This window comes from Thalassophryne amazonica, chromosome 8, assembly GCF_902500255.1.
Source record: "Thalassophryne amazonica chromosome 8, fThaAma1.1, whole genome shotgun sequence".
Classification (NCBI taxonomy): domain Eukaryota; kingdom Metazoa; phylum Chordata; class Actinopteri; order Batrachoidiformes; family Batrachoididae; genus Thalassophryne; species Thalassophryne amazonica.
Genome location: NC_047110.1, coordinates 29,959,535 through 29,984,238, shown reverse-complemented (window position 1 = coordinate 29,984,238; position 24,704 = coordinate 29,959,535).

Here is a 24,704-nt window from a genome sequence, read left to right as displayed (position 1 = left end):
TGTCCTGCATTAGGGGACTCCGCCGTCCCTGCCAATTTAACTACTTTTTACAGTGCACGTATTTCTACCCGGGATTTCCTTTACGTATTAAAACAGAGGAGTCCGTATCCTCCTTCCGGAATTTAACTACTTGCGTCCCTCGCAACCGTAGAGGAGTCCGCCCTCCTTACAGAGTTTAACTGCTTTGCATTAACAGACGATTCTGTATCATCGCTTACGGAGTTTAACTGTTTTATGTGATCACTTTTATCCCCTACCGGTACGCGTATATAAACAGAGGAGTCCGCACCCTCCTTACAGAGTTTAACTGCTTTGCATTAACAGATGATTCTGTATCATCGCTTACGGAGTTTAACTGTTTTATGTGATCACTTTTATCCCCTACCGGTACGCGTATATAAACAGAGGAGTCCGCACCCTCCTTACAGAGTTTAACTGCTTTGCATTAACAGACGATTCTGTATCATCGCTTGCGGAATTTAACTGTTTATGTGATCTGATCACCACTCACTCAGTACTGTTTACAAAGAAATTCTACTCACTGACTCGACTTCCTGTCTGTCTTCTTCGGGAAAATCTCGTCAACCAGACGATGCCAACGGTGGTCGACAATTGCAGACACGATCAATCGATCGGACCTTGGCCAAGGATTTACGTCTGGACTTGACGACCTCCGCTGGACACCTCCGGTATTGTTGAGCTCCCGGACGAGCCCCCAGTCAATGTTGGGTATTTTCTCCTCCAAACATTTTTAAACCTTTAACAAGACAGAGTCAAGAAACACCAGTGAGACAGAAAGTCAAATATTACGCGCGGAGTGCGGCCAGGCTGTACACCAAGGCTACACTAAAGTCTGGCCTGCTTTTCCGCTCTTTTTATTAAGAGACGCCCTCATCACATAAACAAAAAACTTGTCCTAAGGGTGGGGGTGATGACGCAAGACAAGTTTCTTCCCGTAACATAAACGCATACGTCAATAAGTGCAGCTGTAAGGAAGGACACTTTCTTTACACAGGTCAGCACATCTCGTTCGTCTGTTGCAGTTATCAGCTGTTCTGCATCTGCCTGAAGTGTCCTGTCCTTCACACTCCTTCACACTAAGCACCACATCACAACAGTCAAAACGTTCTCTTACTCCCAGTCGTTAAGAGGCTGCGAAAACAAAGTTATATTATAATAATAAGTACATCCAGCCCTTCATTCCCAGCTCAGATTGACCCCAGAGTGCTAAAACAAAATTGAATTCTCAGGCTTGGTTAAGACAGGTGCAAAACAGCACAACACCGTTCTCATGAGAAAGAAGACAAAGCTAAAACAAGGTTGAATAACACATACATTCTCAGGGTGAAGTGCAAACAGCACAACACCGTTTTCATAAGACAGAAGACGAAGGTACAAATGTTTAACAGTGATAACATATATATATATATATAAAATCCTTAACAAATTTAGCTCCAGCTGTATTTGTGCAGAATTTGATGCTTGTATGACCATTTGAAGGTTTGTTAGTTTAAAGATGTGTACATAAGCCAACCCGAATTAAAGGACAAATGCTGCTTTTAACAACCTGGACCTCATTTCTGACATAAAATACGGTCGTTTACTCACCAGTATAAGTTTGATGTGATTAGAAGTCCATAGTTCAAACAACATGCTCAGTTCAAATCTGGAGCAAACATTATTCTTCTTCTACTAAGGTGGATTAGAACTTTTTGTGGTACACAGCGCAAACTACTGGACAGGAGGAACCTAGCAGTCAATGTGACTCACTGATTTGAAAATGCAGCTCTTTCAACCAGACGTGTGGTGCTGTGACATGTCAATCATTTGTGTCCAATCAGATTTCAGGAGAGTCCAGTGAAACCCCGGCCTCCGCTCTAGCTCCACCCATGCCAGGAAGTGTTTGACATTTGAACATTTTTTTAACAAAACTTTATTTCAACAAATGCAATAACAAACGAACAAAACACAAGGGCAAAGAGATATACAAGAAAAATAAAAAAGTTCAAGTTCCTTATGGAGGTGTCAACATTTTTTCTGTGTTCAACAAAATAGTTCATTTTCACTTCACGCTTTCTTTACATTTGTAATTTTTTTTTATGATTGAGAAGTTGTGCAACACAGTGCATTTTTTTTTAAAGATTAACGATAAACACACAAAGTACAAAGGTATGCCAGGGGTTAACGAATAAAGAAAAACATAAAATAAATAAATATAAAAAAGATAACCTGTCAGCACTTAAAATATTTTAGAGTATCAAGTACATTTTGAACATGCATTTTTTTTCCTGAAAATTTACATTTACGAATATGAAATTTAGGAAATATAATTAAGAAATTTATGAGATAAAATTCTTTCTTTTTAGAGTTACATACATTATAGAAACCAAAGAGCACATCAGAGTACATCATTGGCCTGAGAACAAAAAGAGCAGCTGCAGTCCATGTCCTTGTGAAGAGACTTTTTTGCAGGGTAGCATCTGTGGAGAAGTTTGAAGCACACATCTCGAACTTTGTTTGTAATCAAGTATTTATGAGATAAAGTCCATACAGTAGTCCAGTTAATATCAGGCACAAACACATTTGAACATTTCCTGTTTCACTGTGACTGATAAATTGGCATTTCCTGTTTGAGTGTGAGCTTGCCACTGACTTCCCGTGAGATTCCATGGGATCTCATCTGTCAATCCAGGAAGTGTTTGACATTTGAACATTTCCTGTTTTACTGTGGATTTCAAAATTGTGGCACTTCCTGTTTAGGACGCCCTGTACCATGAGTGACCTTCGCGCCGCTGCGTGCCATTTCGCTCATATTATTATTATTATTATTATTATTATTATCATCTATGCCTGTATGCTGGAATAAGGGACAGAACTCTTCAAATTATTGGTCATTACTTTCGATTTCAATCATATTCACAGGGGAAATGATCGTCCACAGCCTTTGAACTGGAGGTTTGTGCAGTTTATAGCTGCACATGAAGGTGTTTTTTGGCAGAATCACAAAGAATAAAGTGGTGTGCACCTGGTTAAAAAAAAAAAGACCATTCAGGAACGGCACAGGCAAGTGGTAATATCGCTGCCGATTTGCTTCAGAAATACTGGCCAATGAAGTATCCACTGGGTCATTTCTGAGGGGAATGATTAGTCAACACCAACCCCTTTTGATCAGTCCCCCTGCCTTCACTGCACATGCGTCATTTTGGATTTATATAGCGCGTTTCCATCTACATCAGACGCTCAAAGCGCATAACAAATAAAGTCTCACATTCACCCCAATGTGAGGGTGCTACCATACAAGTTACTCACTATACAGAGGACGGAGGACCTTGCCCTCGGAACCTTAGTGAATTTCCGGTCAGGCTGGGATTTGAACCAAGGATCCTCTTGTCTGGTCTCAAGTCCAGCGCTTGAAGCACTAAACCATCACTTCCCCTAAAGTCTACACAATTGGTCCCCCCCAGGTTGTGAATTCTTAATTCTTGTAAATGTAAAGGTTAATGTGTACAGAGTAATAACTTACTTTCCATTTACTTTGGCAGACTGTAAACTACACCCTTCATCATTTATTTAATATATTAATGTGGCAATCTGTTTTTGTTATGATATTAATAAATTAAAAGGATCTATTACAGTCTTCATTTTTCAATATATTAATGTGGCAATCTGATCATACCAAAATATTAATAAATTAAAAGGATTGACTACACTCATCATTTTTTAATATATTAATTTGGCAATCTCTTTTTGTCATGATATTAATAAATTAAAAGGATCTATTACTCTTCATTTTTTAATATATTAATTTGGCAATCTCTTTTTGTCATGATATTAATAAATTAAAAGGATCTATTACTCTTCATTTTTAATATATTAATTTGGCAATCTGTTTTTGTCATATTAATAAATTAAAAGGATCTATTACACTCTTCATTTTTTAATATATTAATGTGGCAATCTGATCATGTCAAAATATTAACAAGGATCGACTACACTCGCCATTTTTTAATATATTAATTTAGCAATCTGACTGTGTCATAATATTAATGAATTAAAAGGATCTATTACGCTCGTCATTTTGGTAAAACTAGCGGGTTAAGTGCAGTCCTTCAAGTACTGTTTAATGGCCTCCATCAGTTCATTGTAGTCATGAACAGTCTTTCCGTCATCCAAAACTCTCTCTTCAGTGGTGTCCATTATCTCTCTCTCTCATATATATATATAATGCTTTCTTGAGGTTATTAAACAACACTTACAATCCAGCATCAATATGCCATGGTCTCCAGAAAATCTACAATAACCTCCCATTTCAGTTCTCCAACTAATTTCGTCCTACCCCCTGCAAATCACTTTTTGAGTCCTTTCTTTCTAACGGGAGAATTACTATTAATTATTACTATTTACTTTAGTACTTCATTCAGGTGCTGTACTCCTCCATAGTTTCTGCCCAGGTGATCCTGTGTTTTACACTGTCTACCTGTCTTGCACCTGTTGGATTCTGTTATGTGAGTCTTGCAATATTTGTCTTGTCTTTTGCACTATTAGATACTGTTATTTTATATATATATATATATATATATATATTTAATATCTGATTTGTGTTTTACCTGCTGTGTGTTTTGCACTCGGGTTATGTATGAAATGACATTTTGTTCATCTACATGCCTGTATGGAGCACCATGACAGTAAAGCTGACTTTACTTAATTTTACTTTACTTTACACCCTGTGATAGACTGGCGTCCTGTCCAGGGTGGACTCTGTCTCTCACCCTGCGTCTGCTAGGACAGACTCACAACCTTCATGTCAGCTTCAGTTTACAAGTTAACCCTCAAGCGACTGAGTGCAGTAATTTATGACCCCGGGCATATATTCTTGTGCACCATTTTTCTAATTTTAATTAGAAAAAAGTTTCCTAAAATGAATTTTTTCCTACAATTGCTCATAGAATTTTGCAAGGATCGGCCGATCTGTGTGGCAAGTATCCAAACTTTGGTTAGATTACTTTTTACTTAGATTACTTTCTACTTTTTTCAACATAATAGTTTCAGATGGTATTGTAATTTGTCAACTCTAATCATTATATTGTACTGTTATGCAAGGAAGCATGACCAACAGACGTAGAATAGGAAGATTTACAGCTACAGCTGCAAGTGTTGAGACTGATTCTTGATGCCCAGAGTGAGGATGAAAAGGATGATGGACAAATAAGAGTGAAATAAACATGAAGAACCCTGAAACAATAATTTATATAGAAGTACTCCAATATGAAGTCAATGGGGTCATAAAATCACTAAAATAGCTTGGGCACTTGAAGGTTTAAGGTGGCAACTGTGGTGAGAAACATGATGCCAACTACATGGGCAAATACAGGACGAAATATATAAGAGAACCATAAATGTATAGAAAGTCTACTTGATCGATGATGCCAAAGCTTTTCATCAGGACTACGAATTTGTGATGGAAAACTCACAACATTGTTCCGGGACTTTTTTCAACTTTTGCAACGCCCCTGTTTTGGAACATTGCTCCTGAGTGTGTAGCAAAAAGAAAGTGCCGTGTGCTGTGATTAATGGGCTTCATTACTTCAACAACTGTTCAAAAAAAATAAGTTTTGAAAGTTCCCAGGCTCCAGTCAGTGTAGATTCCGTAACTGCATTTGCATATATGTTGCTCGTTTATAACATGACTAAAAATAAAATTACCTGTTACTTTCAGGAAAAGTTAAATGTCTGAAATGTGTGCATTTTTTTAAGGCCATGGCTAGTCACATGGCTGCCGTGTCCATAACTCTCATTTGGCTATTCGCACGGCAAGACCCTGGTGGCAAAGTCGGGAACTGTGAAGGTGCTGAGCCAACGTGCGAATAACTCTCATTCCGCTATTCGCCCGGCAAGACCCTGGTGGTGAAGTCGGGAACTGAAATGTTGTCGCATCATTTTATATTAAGGAAGTTTCAAACCAAAAAAACTAGAACATAAAAAGAAAGAGCACCCCCTGAAACCTAGAATTAAACTGTTGAATCTTTAAAATCAGCGACTTACTGGTAGTTGTGTATCTACTGTCAGTGGCGTATGCTTGCATGTAAAAATAAAATAAAATAAAAATAATGGTAATAATAATAATGATCTTTATTTTATTGAGGGTTTACAGTTAAGAGTAGAATGCAGACTGACAACAACCAGTTTAATTAATACTAATCTTAAACCTGGCCCTCATTTTGTTATGAAGGAGGGTAAATGAAATGGATGATTACATATTAAAATTAAACATACAATTCACAATAAGATATGCACATTATACCTACAGTGTCAATATAATGTATAAAAGCATGGTAGTTGCAGTATATAAGATTAAACATTTTACTGTAAAACTGTCATAGTAAAACTTTAGGTAGACATATAAAACTGATAGGTTTTTGTTGTAAAATCTTTGAGTCTTAGCAGTTCTAATATTGACAGGAAGATAACTGCATAATACAGCACTATATGGTAAAGCTTCTCGTGTCAGAGTATCAAAAGAAAGTGAAGGCCTATTCTTAGCCTTTTCTTACAGGATGTATGATATTTAAATAATTTTACACCAGTGTAATCCTTAGGGATATAGTAAGTCCTCTTTTAAATATCATTTTGTGATGCAGACTGTAGAGTAGATCTAGAAGTGTGAGACATTTTCACTTTGATGCTTTGCCACGCTCTTTTCGTTGTATGTATGATGAAATCGTTGGGGTTTATGGGGTGTACGGGAGGGGTAGCACCTCTGACGAGTGAACAGTCACACCTTCGGGTGGTTCTCTCGCTTTGGTCCCCACCTGCCCTCAACTCACACATGTGGCTCCAAGTAGCTGTTTGCATGCGACAGCAGCCAAACCCCGGAAGCAGCTTCAGCTGGCGGGCAAAACCATGTGAGGATAGCCGATGGGTCTTTGACCCTCGGTGAGATAGGGCTTGCCTACCTATGCATGCGAAGAATAGACACTGGTGAACTCTGTGGAAGAAACCATTATGGTTCAACGGTGAGGAAGGCGGTTATAGCAACGCACTGTGGAGTGTACAGAGCAAGATGAGGCACGTAGGACATCTTGGTCATCCACTGCATCCGTCTCCATCTCCAGTCGTCTCGACTCTACAAAAAGGATAAAAATAGGGGGCAAGATACTAAAAAAAGAAAAGAATGGAGATCATCTGATTCCAAGAATAATGGAACAAAAAACAAAAGATGATGGAAAGCCAAGCTAATGGGTTTAAAGAAAATATGAATGATCCTTTCTTGGATGTTGTTTATGGTCCTTTCCAAATTCAGAACAGTTTGATGCATAAAGGACCATAAGCAACATCCAAGAATGGATCATCACAGAGACAAAATCAGAAATTCACTTCTAACTAAGTGACAAGATCTGGGAGGCTGGACACAGACCAGAATACAGGAACAAACTCAACACAAGAACAAACACAACGACAATGCTGACGGTCAACGCACAAGAAGAGATCTTCCAAAATTACCATTGTACCCTGAAAGCATATACATAAAATATAATGGAGAAAACAAATAGTGACAGCAACAGTGTAGCTTCCCGTGGTGGGTTAAGTGATCTTGTGATCTGGACACACACACACACACACACACACACACAATGCTTATAGGTGTGTTTACAATAGGTGTGCTGCTTGGACGGAGGTGACAGTCTGCTCGCTGATGTTCTCTTTTCTTCTCCAACATTTCAAATTAATCTTTTATTCTCCCCGTTTGTCTGAGTCCGTGGAGCGGAACATTTCAGCAGACATGTTGCAGCAGTTGGTGATTAAAGAAGAAATGCTCCCTGAACAGCAGGAGTTGAATCTGAGTGTCGACCAGAAGGATGTTAAACAGGAACAACAGGAAGTCTGGACAAGTAACGAGGGACAGCAGCTTCACTGGCTGGACACTGAGAAGACCAAGTTCCGTTTTGCTCATGTCCCTGTGAAGACTGAAAATGATGATGAAATACCACAGTCATCACAGGTTCTTCAAAACTCAGACATGCAGCCGTTGTTGGTGATTAAAGAAGAAACTCTCCCTGAACACCAGGAAAGGAATCTGAGTTTTGACGAGGAGGACATTAAAGAAAAAGAGAAGCTGTGGATAAGTCAGCAGGGAGAGCAGCTTCAGCAGCTGGAGGAGGCAGATCTCACCAAGTTTGGTTTCACTGCCATCTCTGTGAAGAGTGAAAATGATGATGAAAAACCAGAGTCATCACAGATTCATCAAAGCTGACAGACAGTTCTGGAACTGAGACTGATGACTGATAAAAGCTTTAAATATGGAAAAGCATCTGGTCACATGAACAGCTCAGAGCAACAACAGGATTGGCAAACAAGAAGAAAACCATTTAGCTGTTCTGATCGACGACAAATACTGAAACAGAAGGACACTCGGCTGGATAATCCACCAGATCAGCATAGTTCTGATTCTGGACTCCAGCAACAACAGCATCAATGGGCCAGAAGAAACAAACAAAACTACACCACAGTAAATTGGACCATTGAAGAGAAGAAAAAGATCTTTCACTGCTTCACTTACTCAAGGCATGAGAAGTGGGGCAGAAAGAAAAAGGCAGTATTTGAGGAGCGCATAAAAGAAGCAGATTCACCACAAAAAAAGAAAGAAGCCACCACAACTGCAAAACTGCAATCAATCGCCTCACAAATCGCAAAATATCTGACAGCAGAGGAAATAAAAAAAATAAAGGAAGAAGCCCAAAAGGAAGTGATAAAAGATTATCAGTTGATGGATAAAGAGAAACAACTCCAGTTTGAAAGGAGTCAGTGGAAGAGGGCGGAAGAGTGGATACTGCTGTGGGCAATGGAATATGCCACAATAAAATACACCAAAAACCAGACAAAGAGATCTAGAGAATGGCAAAAAATATTCCACCACCACTGCCCAAGTAAGAAAGACATCCCAAGTAAGACTCTCACCACCCAAAAATCCAACTTTATCACACAAAAACATTTATTGGAGGATGAAATAAAAGCGATGCAACAGGAGGTTGGGCAAATGATCAGAGACGGCATCTGCCCTCTGACGCAACCCATTGCACCACCAAAAAATGATTGCCCTCAAAAAAAGTACATCCCCAAAAAAACAAACCATCCACTGCCCCCAGAAAAAACTAACCATTCACTGCCCCCCGAAAAAACTAACAACTCACTGCCCCCGAAAAAACGAGCAACTCACCGCCCCCTGAAAAAATGAGCAACTCACTGCCCCCCAAAAAAACGAGCAACTCACCGCCCCCCGAAAAAACGAGCAACTCACCGCCCCCCGAAAAAACGAGCAACTCACTGCTCCCCGAAAAAACGAGCAACTCACTGCCCCCCAAAAAAACGAGCAACTCACTGCTCCCCGAAAAAATGAGCAGTTCACCAGCTCATCTACAATACAATATACAGGTGCACACAGACCCAGAACAGCAGGAACTAGAAGAGGAATTGGCAAATAAGATTGAAGAAACAAGAAAAATGGACATGAAAGAGCGCCCAAAGCTGACTAAACTAAAGGAGAATATAAAATTCAAAAATATCCTGCAAAAAGTTAACATAGGACTAACCAAACTGGTCCCAAAAGGAACCACACTGAGAGAGTTAAACTCTGTAAATTATGGAGCGGCATGGTATATACAAAGTAAATTAGCCCCACAAGATTTGGAGAGAAACGGAACCACAAATAAGAAAAAGAATACCATGCCACGATGGAAAAAGAAATGACAACAAAAAAATCAGCTGCCTAAGAGCAGAGACCTCCCAAATGGCCACATTTTTGGGAAACAAAAACCACAAAAAGAATCTTCTTAAAAAAGTAAATTGCATTAAAAGAAAATACAATGTTGAAGACAAACAGCTAGGTGGAAGGCTGGCTGAACATCACGCCTTAGTAAAAGCTTTTGCAGCACAAATTAGGAACAAAGACAAGAAAATACAAGCAAAACAGATAAACAAACTATTTGCAAGAAACCCCAGACTAGTGTACAGAAAGCTGGCAAACGACACAATAGAAATACAACAGCCACCTGAGAGAGAGGAAATTGAAAAATTCTGGAGACCACTCTTTGAAGACCCAAAACAACACCAAGAGACTGAGTGGATTGAAAAAATAAAACAGAAAAACAAAGACAAACAACAAATGCCAGCAATTGTAATCACTGAAGAGGACATCAGAAAGAAAATGAGTGAATACAGTAACTTCAAGGCACCTGGCATCGACAAAATCCCAAATTTTTGTCTGAAAAGACTGACAGCATTACACCAACATTATGCTGTGACTTTCACAAAAATATTAAACGGAGAAGAGGACACACCAGACTGGCTAGCGACAGGGAACACAAGCCTAATTCCAAAGACCAAGGAAACACAGCTTCCCAACAAGTACAGACCCATCTGCTGCCTAACAACAACGTACAAATGGCTGACAGGAATCATAGCTGATGCCATTTATGAACATCTTGACACTGGTGGCTACCTGGAAAATGAACAGAAAGGATGTTCCAGAAGAAGATTAGGAGCTAAAGACCAGTTACTGACAGACAAAGTTATCCTGGAGGATTGCAAAAAAAGGAAGAGGAACCTCAGCATGGCTTGGATTGACTACAAAAAAGCATTTGACAGTGTACCACACACCTGGATCATGAGGTGCTTAGAACTCTACAACATCAATGAGGAAATAAGATCTTTCCTGAGAGCACAAATGAACAAGTGGAACACCACCATCACTCTCAGTCACACAGAGGGACAAATAACAATCCCAGAAATACGAGTTCAGAGAGGGATATTTCAGGGAGACAGCCTTTCGCCTCTCTTATTCTGCTTAATCATGGACCCGCTCAGCAAAACCCCGAAGGAGCATGACATCGGATATAACTTAAGCAGAAGCAGGAAAAAAAAATCAAAAAATCTTGTGAACCATCTGCTGTTCATGGACGATTTGAAACTCTATGCCAACACAAAAAAGGGACTCAGTCAGCTCCTAAAAACTGTCCATAAGTTCTCAAAAGACATTGGCATGGAATTTGGACTGGATAAATGCTCAAAATGCACAATGACAAAAGGTAAAAAGACAAAAACCGAAAACATACAATTGGATGAAGGGAGCTACATTGAAGATCTGGCCGTAGACTCCACATACAAATACTTAGGAATCGAACAACAAAATACAATTGAGCACAAGAAAATGAGAACAAAAACAACACAAGAATACCTAAACCGCTTAAAAAAGATCTGCAAAACACAGTTGACACCAAAGAACAAGATCACAGCCATAAACCAGTTTGCAATACCAGTGGTGACCTATGGGTTTGGCATAGTAGACTGGCCACAGCGTGAGCTTAATAAGTTGGACACAAAAACCAGGAAGATGCTCACCCTCCACAAAGTCACATACAGAAATCAGTGCATGGACAGAATATATCTCCCTCGCAGAGAAGGCAGTATGGGTCTCACTGAAATCAACCAGGCCTACAGATCATCGATAATAAGTATTGGACAGTACTTAAAGAGCTCTGAAGAAGAAATCGTTGCATTCTACTAAAAAGACATCAAAGATAAATGAAAAACCAAACACACATACACACACACACACACACACACACACACACACACACACACACACACACACACACACACACACACACACACACACACACACACACACACACACACACACACACACACACACACACACACACACCCCATAGTGGTATGAGTAGATTCAGAACCATTATCTATTTGCGTTCGTTTCATTGGTGAAACAGGATTGTATGTGCCATTCATTCATTTTCCATACACAATTACTTCTATTAAGGGCCACGGGGGACTGGAGCCTATCGCAGCAGTCACAGGGCGAGAGGTGGAGTATACCCTGGACAGGACACCAGTCTATCACAGGGCCATATATAGACAGACAAACACAATAACACATACATATGACCAAGTTAAAGGTTCCAGTTCACCTAACCTGCATGTCTTTGAAGGTGCAAGGAAACTGGAGCACCTGGAGGGAACCCACATGAACACAAGGAGAAAATGCAAATTCCACACAGAAAGGACCAGGCAGAACTGATCCCAGCATCCTCTTGCGGTGAGACAACAGTGCTAACCACTAAGATAAGGTAAGATAAACTTTATTGATCTCACAGAGGAGAAATTCACATGTTACGTCAGCTCTTAAAAAACACACAAGATGGGTGCAAGTAGAGGAAAATGTTCATCAAACAGCATGTGCAAGGATAAGCAATAGTAATAATACTTGTAACAGTAGAGGACATACGAAAATTAGGTAGAAATAGAAAATGTATGTATGTATATATATATATATATATATATATATATATATATATATATATATATATATATATATATATATATATATATATATATATATATATATATATATATATATATATGTCTATACACACATATACATATACACACATGCACACACATACCTATACACATACACATATACATATGCATGTATATATGTACGTACATATGTAAGTACATATGTATATATAAACATGATTGGGATTGAAAAGGAGATAGGAGCATCTTATTTACAATATGTGAGATGGAGTTTAGGTGTGGTGACATTAGTGCTGGGATTTGTAAACGAATTGTTATTGCACATGATTTGTGGACATATTAATATTGCACGTGATTGTGGACAGCAGCAGTGAGGAACGACCTGCGGTATCGTTCCTTCTTGCACTGAGGGTGCCTCAGTCTGTCACTGAACGAGCTATTCACCTCCACTACAGTCCGTTGCAGAGGGTGAGAGGAGTTGTTCATGATGGATTTGAACTTGGTTAACACCCTCCTCTCAGCCACCTCCTCCAGAGACTCCAGAGGACAGCCCAGGACAGAGCTGGACTTCCTGACCAGCTTGTTCAGTCTCTTTCTCTCCCCCGCTCTGTGCTGCCCAGGGCCCAACAGACGACAGCATAGAGGAGAGCTGAGGCTACAACAGATTCGTAGAAGGTCTTAAGCAGAGGCCTGCTCACTCCAAAGGATCTCAGTCTCCTCAGGAGGTGGAGGCGACTCTGGCCTTTTTTGTACAGGGCGTCGGTGTTGTGAGTCCAGTCCAGTTTGCTGTTGAGGTGAACACCCAGGTATTTGAAACTGTCTGTCCACAGCAAAAAAAATGAGAGGCTGAGATGTGGTTCAATAAACAGGCACAAGTCAAAAACACAGTGTTAGGGCTAGCAGAGGCAAGGCATAAACAAGGTCAAAAAGGAGGCAGAGTCAAAATACAAGTAGGCAAAAATGGAACAAGGAACTAGGCTGGAAAGTTACACGAAATCAACAATCTGGCAGTGAGCAGTGAGACTGTGAGGGTTTAAATATGGAGGAGACTAATCAAGGTGATGTGAAGCAGGTGTGTGGAAGGTTCTCGAAAGGGGTGTGGTTTTGTGAATCAAAGAAGAGGGAATAAAGGCAAGAGAGTGTGAGAGGGCAAAACAAAGTGGTGCAAAGCAAGAGAAGTGACAGAAAAACTAACTGTGAAAAACGTGACGTGCTCAAGACAAACAGTTAACGTCAGCAAAACAAAAGGGGCAAAACTAAGAAATAACATGACTTGTCGAGAAAGGGGAAAAAACAAGAAACCTAGTAGTAAAACAAACTAGGACTAATAAATGCGATAAATAGAATTAAACTAAGACTAAAGCAACATAAGGCACCAATAGTGAAAGCAAACAATAAATAATACAGCAAAACTATATATATGGCCAGCAAATGATACACAGAAGATAAAAGAAGCAAAACCAGTAATTAACTGAGCATGAGCATGGTAACCTGACATGAACATGAAACAAGACCAAACATAACCTAAGCATGATTATGATACATGACATGGCTACAAACACAAAAGACTTAGAGAAGGGAAGTGGAGAAAAGTCTAGCATCATAACAGCTGGCCCAAAAGGGCCGGACCATGACAATATTGTCCTCAAATGTTGCTAACACATTTTACCCTTGGGGTAAATCTGACCTCAGGGATATTTGTCTCCAGAAAAGGATTTACAGAAACTTGTTGACCATGGTTTTTGAGTCAGGGACTTTGTTTATTTGTTGAATACATAAATAACCCCTAGATAATGACATCTTGACCTGTCCTCTATAGCACCACCATCAGGCCAAACCTTTAAATTAGAATTAATTTATCTTGAAAGGTTTTCATCTAGGCAGCACGGTGGCTTAGTGGTTAGCACTGTTGCCTCACAGCAAGAAGGTCATGGGTTCAATTCCCGTGGCCTTTCTGTGTGGAGTTTGCATGTTCTCCCCGTGTTTGCGTGGGTTTCCTCCGGGTGCTCCGGTTTCCTCCCACTTCCAAAGACATGCGGGTTAGGTGGATTGGAATCTTTAAAAATTGTCCTTAGGTGTGCGTGTGGGTGTGTCTGTTTGTTTGTCTATTTGTGGCCCTGCGACAGACTGGCGTCCTGTTCTGGGTGTACCCCGCCTCACGCCCTATGACTGCTGGGATAGGCTCCAGCCCACCGCGACCCCTAACTGGACTAAGCGGTAGAAGATGGATAGTGCAGTAGATAAGAGAATATTTAGAGCGGAATCCTGCAAATGGTGATAAAAGCATAAAATTTGGCAGAAATAGTCCTCAGACTATCCTCTTTTGAAAAAAACGATTGGCCACTTGAATTTTCAGTTGCTCCAATCATATTGAAACCTATGAGACATTATTTGCCTGATCATAAAGATTCCAAAAAGGTATGGTTTGGATGGTCTGTGACTGAATTCTATGGAGTTATGGGATAAAAACAGCAAGAATGGTGACAAAGGTCAGTGTTGGTTTGTACAGGGGTCAAAAGTTAAAGTTGCGCCAGTTTTGGTAAAAAGTGATGCAAATTACTAGTTGAGTTAACATGGTTTTAAAAAGGAATAGTTTGGACCATGTATCATCCTTACTTATGTTACGGGGTAACACGTGTCACATTTTAATGCCATAGGTATTAAAGGCACTGCGCTGCGGTGGTTTGAATCATATTTGTCTAATAGATTACAATTTGTTCATGTAAATGGGGAATCTTCTTCACAGACTAAAGTTAATTATGGAGTTCCACAAGGTTCTGTGCTAGGACCAATTTTATTCACTTCATACATGCTTCCCTTAGGCAGTATTATTAGATGGTATTGCTTAAATTTTCATTGTTACGCAGATGATACCCAGCTTTATCTATCCATGAAGCCAGAGGACACACACCAATTAGTTAAACTGCAGGATTGTCTTACAGACATAAAGACATGGATGACCTCTAATTTCCTGCTTTTAAACTCAGATAAAACTGAAGTTATTGTACTTGGCCCCACAAATCTTAGAAACATGGTGTCTAACCAGATACTTACTGTGGATGGCATTACCCTGACCTCTAGTAATACTGTGAGAAATCTTGGAGTCATTTTTGATCAGGATATGTCATTCAAAGCGCATATTAAACAAATATGTAGGACTGCTTTTTTGCATTTACGCAATATCTCTAAAATCAGAAAGGTCTTGTCTCAGAGTGATGCTGAAAAACTAATTCATGCATTTATTTCCTCTAGGCTGGACTATTGTAATTCATTATTATCAGGTTGTCCTAAAAGTTCCCTAAAAAGCCTTCAGTTAATTCAAAATGCTGCAGCTAGAGTACTGACGGGGACTAGAAGGAGAGAGCATATCTCACCCATATTGGCCTCTCTTCATTGGCTTCCTGTTAATTCTAGAATAGAATTTAAAATTCTTCTTCTTACTTATAAGGTTTGAATAATCAGGTCCCATCTTATCTTAGGGACCTCGTAGTACCATATCACCCCAATAGAGCGCTTCGCTCTCAGACTGCAGGCTTACTTGTAGTTCCTAGGGTTTGTAAGAGTAGAATGGGAGGCAGAGCCTTCAGCTTTCAGGCTCCTCTCCTGTGGAACCAGCTCCCAATTCAGATCAGGGAGACAGACACCCTCTCTACTTTTAAGATTAGGCTTAAAACTTTCCTTTTTGCTAAAGCTTATAGTTAGGGCTGGATCAGGTGACCCTGAACCATCCCTTAGTTATGCTGCTATAGACGTAGACTGCTGGGGGGTTCCCATGATGCACTGTTTCTTTCTCTTTTTGCTCTGTATGCACCACTCTGCATTTAATCATTAGTGATCGATCTCTGCTCCCCTCCACAGCATGTCTTTTTCCTGGTTCTCTCCCTCAGCCCCAACCAGTCCCAGCAGAAGACTGCCCCTCCCTGAGCCTGGTTCTGCTGGAGGTTTCTTCCTGTTAAAAGGGAGTTTTTCCTTCCCACTGTAGCCAAGTGCTTGCTCACAGGGGGTCGTTTTGACCGTTGGGGTTTTACATAATTATTGTATGGCCTTGCCTTACAATATAAAGCGCCTTGGGGCAACTGTTTGTTGTGATTTGGCGCTATATAAAAAAATTGATTGATTGATTGATTGATTGATTTTATAGAATCCAATAGACGTAGACCTTGTTTGACCTTTATGTTGGAGACCAGGCATTCAACACTGTCAAAACTATTCCATTTATTAATCCTATTAGCTCAACCAATAATTTGCATCACTTTTTCTTAAAATTGGAGCAAATTTAACTTTTGACCCCTGTACAAAATGAAACTGACCTTTGTCACCATTCTTGCTGTTTTTATCCCGTAACTCCATAGAATTCAGTCACAGATAGTCCAAACTATACCTTTTTGGAATCGTTGTGATCAGGTAAATAATGTGGAATATTTTTCAGTATGATTGGAGCATCTTTTAATTTTGACCTCTGTGTAATTCTCCAATTGACCCCTACCTGACCACCGATTAAAAAGTCAAGTGGCCAATCATTTTTTTTTTAAAGAGGAGTGTCTAAGGAGTATTTCTGCTGAATTTGATGCTTTTATCACCATTTGCATGACTGTTTCAGTTATCGGCTGCACTAATCCAAATCTTCTCAAATTTACTGACAATATTAATGACCACAAAAGTTTGAACTCTATTGGTTTTGGTGATGATATGACCTTTCCTGCAGCACCACCATCAGGTTAAACTTTCAGTTTTAGAGTTAGTGTATCTTGAAAATTTTTCATCCAAATCTTTTCTAATTTGGGGTGCACATTCATGACTCCCACAGAATGAACCATACTGATTGATGTTGGTGACTACCCCTTTCCTCTCAAAACATATTTATTTACTTATTTTATCTACTTTTTTTAAACAACATATTTGTGGTGAGTCACCATAAAGTCTCATTCACCCCCACTCTTCTTATCCTGACTTGGGACTGGCAGTGGCAGAGTTAAAGTTTTTATTGTTTTTGTTGTTTTTGTGTGGTGTGTGTGTGTGTGTGTGTGTGTGTGTGTGTGTGTGTGTGTGTGTGTGTGTGTGTGTGTGTGTGGTGTGTGTGTGTGTGTGTGTGTGTGTGTGTGTGAGGGGGTTTACATGTTTGAAAATTCACCCATTTGTGAAACAGAAAATCATAATGAGAACACCATTCAGATATTCAGAACATGGAACAGTTCTTTGAACTGTTTATTATTATTATTTAGTCTTGTTGATTTTGTCATCTGGTTATTGTATTTTTCAGTCATTTGTCAGTTCCAGTTTAGTTTTGTCTTAGTGTTTACATTCTTATTTTTCCCTGATCAGTTCTCATGCTCATGTCTGATTTAGTTCCTGTTCATTGTAATATTATATTCGGTTGTAGCTGTGTTCATTGTTCCCTGTTATTCCTCACGCCCAGCTTACTATGTTCTCTCCACACCCTGCACCTGTCATTATGTCTTTGTCCCTCACTTTGATTCAGTTTGTTTCGTGTTTCCATTTACTCACACTCTTGGCACCTGTTCTCTTGGTATCTACAACACTCCACTTTGTGCAATCCCTTCCCCACTATCTTGCCCATGTAAACGCTTTGCCCACTAGCCACACCCCTTTCTAGATTGTTCCTCATGTGCACCAAATTAACATCTGCTTCACATCACCCTGATTTGTTTGCTCCTTATTTAAACCCTCTCAGTCTCACAGCTCACTGCCAGTGTGTTGTCGCTTCTTGCACACGTACTAGCCTTTGTATTTAGTCCTGATTGTTTTGCCTTGCCGTGTACCATGTTTTGCTCTGTCATCCTCGACCACACCTTTTTGCCTCATCCTTGAAAACTGTGTTTGCTCGTGCCTGTGAACACTGCCAGAATATGACTGCATTTTTGCTTGACCCCTATTGTGCCTCTGCTCCGCTGACTGACCACCTGTGTACCGAACCAGAGCCTGGAATAAAGACCATGATTTCTCACATGCCTAAACCAAGTCTGAGAGCCTGCTTTGCAGGTCCAGCTGCTCCTGGTGCCAGGCAGCCGCCCGTCATGACATCTGATCCATTATAACAAGATGTTTAAATCTATCATAAACATACGTTTACAGCTGCTTATAAAGAAGGAATGAACATGCAACTGTTTTACCAAGGTATTACAATAAAAACATTACAAATACTTACCTTTTAGGCTGTTCCAAATCAAATATGTTCTCCACCTCAGCGCACGAGACAGAGAGAGGAAAAAGGTCCAGATGAAACAGTCTTCTGTGATTCCAGAAGCGATTAGAGGTGTTTTCAACTGCCAAACTGTGACAGAAAATGATTAATCCGTTACAAAATCATTATTTTATATACAGTGTCACGACAACATGCGTGAGAGGGCAGAGCCAAAATAGCCTGTCCAAAATAGCCTGTCCTGTCCTCGTAGCTGCCAGGTGCTGGGATAATGGGCTTTTAACAGCCTTGTCATCACCACAAACATGCCTCTAACATCCTCCTTAGCCCTTGTAGTATCTTGTACACAAACTGCCCCACGCTGTTGTTGCTAAATTTTGAACTTCTTGAAATTAGCGCCATGCTCAGAGATGAGCCTTGAACTGAATATTCTGCCTCTCAGAGCCACTATTCTCCCACAGTTGTTGAATAACTGGACTCGTACAAAACCCCCCCAAAAAAACCCAAAAACATACTACGTGGCTCATTGTTCATCCTTCATTATTCGGTGGAACCAGGGCTTTACAAAGAGTAGGACGCATTCCTGGGGCCAGCCCGAATGTTTAGCTCATGTTCAAAACATTCAAGGTGCAGTCGAAGTAGAAAATTATCAAAGGGCAGTCGAAGGGCATTCTGACCGTGGTCTGACTGTATTCTAAGTATCCTGACGGCATCATTCCAAGCATTCTGATTGCGTTCAAGGGGAGATCGAAATGGTCCGGCATGTCAAATCCTGCCAGTCAATGTCCCGAATGCACCACGGATGAGCCAGACTGCACCTCCAGTTAGAGCCCTGCATTGGGACTGGGTCCCGCAGCAGGCGGGAGCAGGTGGGTAAAAGAAATACAATGAGTCACAGTCAACAAAGGAAAATTGTGTCAAATATGCGGTGTCCACATGCTACTTTCAGCCTAAATAACACCTTTTTAATCTAACAGGACCGGCAGCAGGCCAGCACTCTCAGGCACATATATGACACTGTCTATGACACAAAGAACCCCATGAATCTCTTTAATAATAGCCTACACATGATGTGATTTGCCAGGACTAACTTGTTGGTTCATCATTCTACAGAGCTAATTTCCTGGAGAGCTCAAATCATGACTTGATGTCTTCAACATGGCTGACTGCATATCTGGTGGGGCCTTAACCCATTTTGATCATATTAGCAGTGCTATGTCTATAATGCTGTTGAAGTGGTGAAAGGGACCATATTATCTTTCCATTTTTGGAAGGGAATGTGTCTGCTGGTGGTTGAGTGACAACAGGAGGGTCAACCCTCAAGAATGCCTCAAAATCAACATAATCCTCTGTCTCAGACACATTCTACTCTATGTCATTTTCACTGTCAAAGAGCTGTTTTATAACATCACTGACACTAAACATTTTCCCACAGGACATCTGAGAAAGAGAGAGACAGAGCGTGCAGATTGCAGTATACACAGAGCACAATGAGGAATGACTTGGATAGAGTGCTGCCCTGCAAGCTTTTATATGTTTGCTCCTTACCTATTTTGCATTAACTACCAATGTCCTTGCAGGAATACCCCACCCTCCACAGCGTGGAAAATATCAGTTCTACCTCAGCAGGTGTGAGTAGTTGGTCACACATTGTTTCCACTCCCCCATGTTATGTATCAACTCAAAAGTATCAACTTCGCACCAGCAGGTGTGGACATTAGTTCATACATGGGTCACACACAGACACGTTTTACACAGCTGAAACAGCTCGGGGTCAGATTGACCAGCACATTGATAACGAGTATTCTGATGTCCACTAATCCAGATCTGGATCACCTCAAAAATTCACTGGAGTCTTCCATGCTCTAATATCTATCTGTGGTGCAAATTTGGTGAGAATCTGTGAAGTAGTTTTGATGTAATCCTTCAAAGCCTATAAAAAGTGAATCTTGCTCCAGAATCCGGATTCGGATCTGGATTACCTCCAATCTTCAGTGGAGTCTTCCATGCCCTAATATGTATCTGTTGTGCAAATTTGGTGAGAATCCGTGAAATAATTTTTGACGTAATCCTTCAAAGCCTATATAAAGTGAATCTTGATCCAGAATCTGGATCATCTCCAAACTTCAGTTGAGTCTTCCATGCCCTAATATCTATCTGTTGTACAAATTTGGTGAGAATCCCTGAAGTTTTCACGTAATCCTTCAAAAGTTATATAAAGTGAAATCTTGATCCAGAAGCTGGATTCCGATCCAGAACACCTCCAGAATTTATTGGAGTCTTCCCTGGTGTAATATGTATCCGTTGTGAAAATTTGGTGAGAATCTGTGAAGTAGTTTTGATGTAATCCTTCAAAGCCTATAAAAAGTGAATCTTGCTCCAGAATCCGGATTCGGATCTGGATTACATCCAAACTTCAGTGGAGTCTTCCATGCCCTAATATGTATCTGTTGTACAAATTTGGTGAGAATCCGTGAAATAATTTTGACGTAATCCTTCAAAGCCTATATAAAGTGAATCTTGATCCAGAATCTGGATCTGGATCACCTCCAAAATTCAGTGGAGTCTTCCATGCCCTAATATCTATCTGTTGTACAAATTTGGTGAGAATCCGTGAAGTTTTCATGTAATCCTTCAAAGGTATATAAAGTGATTTCTTGATTCAGAATCTGGATTTGGATCCGGATCACCTCCAAAATTTATTGGAGTCTTCCCTGGTGTAATATGTATCCGTTGTGCAAATTTGGTGAGAATCTGTGAAGTAGTTTTGATGTAATCCTTCAAAGCCTATAAAAAGTGAATCTTGCTCCAGAATCTGGATTCGGATCTGGATTACCTCCAAAATTCAGTGGAGTCTTCCATGCCCTAATATCTATCTGTTGTGCAAATTTAGTGATAATCCCTGAAGTTTTCACGTAATCCTTCAAAGGGCATATAAAGTGAAATATTGATCCAGAAACTGGATTCGGATCCAGAACACCTCCAGAATTTATTGGAGTCTTCCCTGCCGTAATATGTATCTGTGTTGAAAATTTGGTGAGAATCGGTGAAGTAGTTCTGACGTAATCCTTCAAAGCCTATAAAAAGTGAATCTTGCTCCAGAATCCCGATTACCTCCAAACTTCAGTGGAGTCTTCCATGCCCTAATATCTATCTGTTGTACAAATTTGGTGAGAATCCGTGAAGTTTTCATGTAATCCTTCAAAGGTATATAAAGTGATTTCTTGATTCAGAATCTGGATTTGGATCCGGATCACCTCCAAAATTTATTGGAGTCTTCCCTGGTGTAATATGTATCCGTTGTGCAAATTTGGTGAGAATCTGTGAAGTAGTTTTGATGTAATCCTTCAAAGCCTATAAAAAGTGAATCTTGCTCCAGAATCTGGATTCGGATCTGGATTACCTCCAAAATTCAGTGGAGTCTTCCATGCCCTAATATCTATCTGTTGTGCAAATTTAGTGATAATCCCTGAAGTTTTCACGTAATCCTTCAAAGGGCATATAAAGTGAAATATTGATCCAGAAACTGGATTCGGATCCAGAACACCTCCAGAATTTATTGGAGTCTTCCCTGCCGTAATATGTATCTGTGTTGAAAATTTGGTGAGAATCGGTGAAGTAGTTCTGACGTAATCCTTCAAAGCCTATAAAAAGTGAATCTTACTCCAGAATCCGGATTACCTCCAAACTTCAGTGGAATCTTCCGTGCCCTAATATATGTATCTGTTGTGCAAATTTTGTGAAAATCTGAAGTAATTTTGATGTAATCCTTCAAAGCCTATATAAAGTGAATCTTGATCCAGAATCTGGATCTGGATCACCTCCAAAATTCAGTGGAGTCTTCCATGCCATAATATGTATCTGGTGTGCAAATCTGAATACACAGTTTACCATCAGTAGTCATAGACATGCCTTTAATCACCTGTGTGACTCTGAAAACCTCTGAACTCCACATGGGTCCAAACGTTTGGAACAAACAGAACTCCTGCCCAAGCCCACACATGCATCAACTAATTTCTCATTTTTTCTAATTTCGCTGTTGTGATCTGGTTCGAAGTGACCCAAGGTCATGCACATCTTCAAAACCCTTTGAGACAGTTACATATTCAAAAGGAAACTAGAGCACTGCGCTCATAGAGCACAAACGTCCACCACTAGTTTCCAATTCCACAAAAATGTTAACTTGGAAAAAGATTTCCGGGTCAAAGTCTTGTTAGAAGTGGCTTTTCATAAGCTAAATTAGATGTGATCAAATGTCAGGAGTATGTATTTAGTTCATGCACTTGAATTAAAGTTTTTGTGGTGTTTTCAGGTTTTTTTTTTTTAAACTTTTTTGGTTTCTGAATTCTTTTCAGATAATTTTCACAGAATATTGATTGCCTCTGCTATGTACAATTTGTCATTGCTGCTTTTTGGCACTTGGCTTCTGACTAATAACTGGAAGGTAAACAAACAGGCAGAAAATTGTAACCTCCATCCAATTTTGGTGGTGTAGGTAAATCCGAAACAGAAAAATGAGAGTGATTGAGGCACTTTTAATTGAGATAAAATGCAAAATGTACATCAAAGGGTCTTTTCAATATTAAATTTAAATGTCCACAAAATACACAATCCGGATCAGACCCAGATCAAACTTTGTCAAGCAATAGTCAGTGCCAGTCTGCAGCTCACTTTCAAATATGAGAGTGATTGGGGTAAGTTTGATTAAGATATAATGTGAAATACACATTAAATGGGGTTTTCAACGTTAAATTTAAATGGTCACAAAATCTTTAGAGGAAATCACAGGGCACAGTGAATCAGTAGCTATACCTACAAAAGTACATGTATATTTACAGCAGTTATGCCATATTTTTATGCATAAAGACATCCCCCTTATAAATTAGTGGATACATTAAGGGTAAAACTAAGTGGCAAGTGAAGTCATTTTTTTTCCTATCAAAGTAAATTTTGTGGATGTCAGTGTCATTAGTTAGAAGACTAACCCATCCAACTGATGAACATGTGTTATGTCTTCTCCAGATTATCAGCTATTTTATAACATGACTCGTGTGTCACATGCACCCGGGGCACAGCGAGTCAGGGCACAGTGAATCAGTCTAGAAAGTGATTTACTAAGCCCCAGTATCAAGTGGATGACAAATATTACTTGTTAAAGCTCATACATTTATTTTTCTATTAATTATTTCTATAATTGGTGTATATAAGCCACTGTTTTGACATTTGAACAGAAATTATGACAGCTGTATTATAGTTTCTAAAGGAATTATATCACTATAAAAGGCACTCACACATTACATAGCTGGTTTGCTTGATTATAGTTTGTATATGCATCATCATATATTTAATAATTTTGAAGAAATCTTTATAATCATGTGTTTTTTCATTACATTCTAAGTTGATTCACTGTGCCCTGGACACTGATTCACTGTGTCCTGTGAATTAGAGTCCGGGGCACAGTGAATCAAAAATTTTAAAATTGATTTGAAACACCTGTAAATTACACTTGGGGAGACATAAAGAACAGCCTTACAAACAATAACTTGCTTTATTAAATCCACAATATAATGACCTAAACCTATGCATAATGTCAGGGCCGGCCCAAGACTTTATGGGGCCTTAAGCAGAATTTCATTTGGGGGGCTCCCCTACCATCACCTCAGCACCAGATGCCTCATTATTCCATAGGCTACACTGTTATGTGTGTAACGTACCCACAATCATTAGCATTATTTGTAATTATCTTACATCATACAGGTGTCATTCTTGTTTTTAACCTTAAAGGGGTAGCAAACTCATAAATATGTTTTAATTAACTTCTACATACAGAGTGATGTATAAGTATGGCACATTAATTTAACTATTTGAAAGTAATATCAGCAAGCAGGAGACTGCATTTATAGTAAACACTTTAGTTTAATTTCTTTCAGATGTGCAATGGTGTGCAAAATGTTCAAAATCCAAATACAAAATAGAATCAAATGACATTCACATTATCTTACAGAAAAATAAAGTTGTAATCAAAATTAAATACTTAAATAATAAATACAATACTTAAATAATCTCCAAAATGAACATAGAAATCCACAACATAACAGCAATGTGTGTGCATAGCAATGCACAGATTGCACTGGAGGCTATTGCTTTAACTTTGGCCTGCAAACCATTGAAAGCTGAGCTACTTTTCCCCACCTTTTGCAACAAATTAATC